General features: G+C 61.8%; 1 pseudogene; it reads right to left on the bottom strand.

Moving 5' to 3' along the window:
- Window positions 1-3,544: 3,544 nt before the first annotated feature.
- LOC128918157 (RING finger protein 222-like) lies at window positions 3,545-4,209 on the bottom strand (annotated as a pseudogene).
- Window positions 4,210-4,657: the final 448 nt, after the last annotated feature.

The following is a 4,657-nucleotide window of genomic DNA, read 5'->3' as shown; positions in this document are numbered from 1 at the left end:
CCCGCGTCCCCACACGGCTCCTGGGACTTTGTCCTGGAGAAGATATCCTCCAGGACAACAACGGCCTTCCGGGTCACCTCCACGCCGAAGTACTTGACCGGCACCTCCTGGGGCACTGCAAGGTGGCCGGCCGTGTCCCCGAGGGCTTGGCTGTGGGGGACAGCAGAGGGGCTCCTGGGGACATCGCTTTCAAGGTGGCTGGCCGCGTCCCCAAGGGCTTGGCTGTGGGCGACTGCAGAGGAGGTGCTGGGGACGTCGCTCTCTGTCCCATAGCGAATTCTTCCAGGATACGTGCACCCTCCAGGAGCTCCTCCATGCTGCAATCAAGCATCAGCAGATCCTCGGGAAGCGAAAGAGAGTCGATGTCGCAGACCGGGGCGGCTTCACTGGTACCACCGGGGTCAGAGTCCAAGAGCCTCAGGGCCTCCTTGAGAGACACTGCGTGGGGCACGGCAAGGTGGCCGGCCGCGTCCCCGAGGGCTTGGCTGTGGGGGACAGCAGAGGGGCTGGTGGGGACATTGCTCTCGGAGGAGTTGTCGCTGCTCGAGGAGGTGTCACTCTTTAGGGAGATGCTGTCGTACTCTGAGATGTCCTGCTCTGAGTAAGTGATGTTCTTTGGGGAGAAGGTGAGCTCTGGGGAGATGTCTCTCTCGGAGGAGATGTCGCTCCTTGGAGAGACGTTGCTCTTTGGGGAGCTGATGGTGCTCCAGGAGATGTTGCTGCCCAGGGGTGTCTGCGTGGAGGAGGCCCTGCTGGAGCTGTTGGTCTCTGAAGACCATTCCTCTGCGTTCTCAGAGGCAGGGATGGAGGTTGGCAGCTCGGTGGGTGCTGGGGCCACCACTCTCCCCTCTCTGCCAGTGCCACCGCGGTCCCCAGGCCTGGTGATGCTGGTGTCAGGGTCCTGGCCATCCTCCACTGCGTCCGGGGAGGAACCCAAGAGCCTGAGGGGCTCTTGGGGGAGCATCTCCTCGGTCACGTCAATGTTGGCATCCGCGTCGCCAGGAGCTTCTTTGTGGGGGACAGCAGCGGGTCTGGTGGGGGGGACGCAGGCGCCCATGGGGACGCGGCTGACAGGGGGTGCCCCCACAGGGGTGGCCTTGAGGTGCTGGCGTCCGGGGATGGAGGTGAGCAGCAGCGTGGGGGCTGTGGGCACCGCTGTGCCCTGGTGGCCGTAAGCTGGGAACTGCGTCGCGTGGGGCAGTGGATGTTGTCCCTGGGGGGTGCCAGGGGCTGCCCAGGCTGGGAGGGTCCCGCAGCCCCTGGGGCCCCACAGGGCAGCGCCTGGTGGAGCAGCGGCGCCGTGGCCGAGGGTGGCATTGGCTGGCGCAGGCCCATTGGTGGTGGTCCACTCAACGTGGAGGAGGCGGGGGTCGACGCAGCAGCAGCCGCATGGGGCCCTGTGCAGCCCTGTGTGGGTAGGAAGGAGCCGTGGTGGGCCGGGGGCACCCTCCAGGGCACCCGCCGAGCCGCCCCCCATGGCCATCAGGGTGCTGATGGTGTCAGGGTGGCAGAGGGGACAGGGGTGCCATACCTGGTGGTGGGGCCTGTGGGGCCGCCCCCACTGGGGGTGCCCAGGCCGTGGGGAAGAGCAGCTGCTGCCCGGGCGGTGGGAACAGGGTGGCTGTGCCTGGAAGAGAGACAGGAGCCATGGTCACCTCCTGCGCTCTTGGCCCCGACAGCGTCCCCGGGCTGTGGGTCAGGGTCAGTCCCTGCCTTGGGGGTAGAAGGTTTGTGGGAGCACGAAAGCCTGAAGGCTCTGGGGCGCCGGGGGGGCGCAGGGGCCGCGCAGTGGGAGCCACGGAGGTGGCAGCACCATGGTCGGTCCCCTCAGTCTCTCCGCTGCTAAGGACTCTTTGGCGTCTCCAGGATGGAATGTTGGGGCTCCCTGTGCTCCGCCCCCTCCCAACGGCCCCCCCAACAGCCCCCCCAGCTCCTCCTGGGGAGGGAAGGGGCTCGGGGGGGCTGAGGGCCTGCAGCCCCTACGGTCGGCTACCACGGGCTGTGGGTGCAAGTGCCTGTGGCTGGAGCCTTGGTGTGTTCCCAGAGCTGGGGTGTCCTCGGGGTGAGCTGGGCTCGGTGGGACGGTCCCACGGCTGGGGGACCGTGCTGGAGGTGCCGGGCTGTGCCAGGGGGATGGGAGGGCAGGGGTGGAGGGGTCGCACCGTACCCAAGGGAGAGGTTTGATGGTCCAGCCACAATGGTGCAGTGGGGGTCTGCGACCCATCGCCCAGCCAGGATGCCGGCACTGAGGCCGTGAGTCTCTGAATCTCTAGGGGATGAGGAGACACCTCTGTGTCAGGAGCCCTTCTCCTTCTGGCAGATTTCATCTTCCCAGACAGCATCTGGGAAGCCCCTGGTGCTGTGAGGAGCAGGGCTGGGCAGTTCCTGCAGTTTGTGGGAGATGGGAACTTCTTGTCGGCAGTGCTTGGGGGCCATCGAGGAAAGATGCCCTCCGAGACATGGTGGTTGTGAGCGGAGAAGGACTCGTGGGAGACGGGAAGGTCTCGGCTGCAGACATCATGAAATGGTTGAGTTTCAAATTGTCAGAAAAAGGGTGGGCAGAGTTGCTCCCCTGGATTTTGGGAGCTGAATGCCCCATTAGGAAGGTTGCTGGTGATCCCAAACTGGGAGGTGCTGTTGAGTCTGTTGAGGGCCAAGAGGCCTTGCAGAAGGCTCTAGATGGCTTGGAGCGTTGGGCAATCCTGAGCGGCGTGAAATTGAACCAGTCCAAGTGCCGCGTTCTGCAGGTGGGAGGGAGGGAGTAACGGCAGCACCAGTGGGAATGGGGAGGGGGCGTCTGGGGAGCAGCCCTGCAGAAAGGGGTCTGGGGGTGGTGAGCAGCTCAGGAGGAGCCAGCGGTGTCCCCTGGCACCAAGAGGGCAAGTGCATCGTGGGGGGCATCAAATGTAGGAATGTGTCTGAGAGAAAATGGCCATGTGAGCCAGCCTCTTAGATTAAGAGCAAAACAGGCGGTAGAAGATGGAATTAGTACATGGGAAAAACGGGAACTGAGAAGGCAGAAAACATGTTGTGCTAATGACTAAGCAATTTACTGTGCGAATTCTTGTAACCAATCTGATGTGTGAACGAACTGCATGCACAGCGCGTGGACAGTGTAACTGGCTGATCAGAAATAAGCGAGTCGCGTGTACGGCTACAACACAGGGTATAAAAGATGATGATCGGTGCTTAATAAACGGCTTCTGTTGATTCACATTGGATCGTCTGGAGTCCAGTTATTTCTCCTCAACGGGGTGCAGGAGGAGAAACCCTGCTCTCTGCTAAGACACTAGAGGAACCCACTAGCAGGGTTTGACCAGCCACATTTTAACCAAAAGAGGCAGAAAATGCCAGCGACGACACTGTGAGCACCCAGAGATCTGCAGAAAGGTCTGAAAGTCCATTCAGTCCCTGGCCAGATGAGAGAGAGCTTCACCCGGAGCTGCTTCTGGACTTTCTCATGGGATCTTTTGAGAGAGGTCCCGGCCCTAGCTCTGTCCCAGCATCAGTGACACCTCCAGCATCTGAGCTGATCCCATCCCTGCTACGAGTCCCTCTTCACCAGCAGCAGCCAAGGGAGCACAACCGCCAGCATGGCCACCGTCAAGATGAGCAGGACGGCGAGGACGATGGGCGACTGGCAGCATTTCACCCCCAGGGCCGAGCTGGATGACACCGAGCTTCGTGTTTCTGTTCTGCTTCTCCTCCCTAGGGAGCTGCAGTCCACATCCACCAGTGGCATCCCATGGTCACTGATGACAAAGATGTGGGCTTCCCGCGCCAGCTCTCCTGGGACCCCCTGCGAGTCCATGGGGCTGTTTCCTGTGCTGCAGCACCGGTCGAAGCTCTGCACCGGCATCACAAAATGGCTGGGCACCACCAAGGTGTTGCTGGCCTCCAATTTGGTCAGATGGGACAAGGAGGAAGGTGACAGAGGCATCTCCAGGGCCCGGAGGTTGGTGCCTGCCTTGGGCGGCCATAGAGCTGCCTTCTTGCTGAGGAAAGTCACGTAGCGGCAGATGGGCAGATGATGCTGCTCTGGACCTGGCCGTCAAGCTTGGCGGAGAGCAAGCACTTCACCAGGCAGTCGTGGCAGAAGGTGTGCCCGCAGCTGAGCTTGCGGTGCATGGCCTCCAGCAGGTGGAACTTCTCGTAGCACATGGGGCACTCGGCCGGGGGTCCCTCCTTGCTGGACGAGGCCTCAGACATCCCTGCTCTGTCGGCCACAGGCGCTCCCCAGCTGCGAGGAAGAGGCACGATGGGTTAATAAGGTTGAAATGATAAGCATGATCCATCTCTTCATCTCTCCTCCTCCTCCCTGCTCTCTTGCTTTTGCCCTCTTGCCCCTAACAGATGCAGTTGACAGCTACTAGGCATCCTCTCAACAAGACAGGGCATTTTCAGGAGCATTACGCCTCTCAGTGTGGCCCTTGGGGCAAAAGAGAGATGACGGGAGGACCCCAACTCCAGAGCCAGCGGGGGCAACAATCCCCGGCTGCAAAATCACATGCACGAGCCCCTGGATGGACGTGCTCAGCACGTGGTACAGATAAAGCAGGTTCAGCTTGTGTCACGAGTGCCGCCGTGCACTGCTGCCAGCTCCAGGTGCACGGGAGGTGGGAACTCCCATCCCACAAAGAAACCTGCCATGGAAAGG

The sequence above is a fragment of the Rissa tridactyla genome, chromosome 15 (assembly GCF_028500815.1).
Source record: "Rissa tridactyla isolate bRisTri1 chromosome 15, bRisTri1.patW.cur.20221130, whole genome shotgun sequence".
In the NCBI taxonomy this organism is placed as follows: Eukaryota; Metazoa; Chordata; class Aves; order Charadriiformes; family Laridae; genus Rissa; species Rissa tridactyla.
The sequence above is the reverse complement of the archived record's forward strand: the minus strand, read 5'-3'. Positions and strand labels throughout refer to the sequence as shown.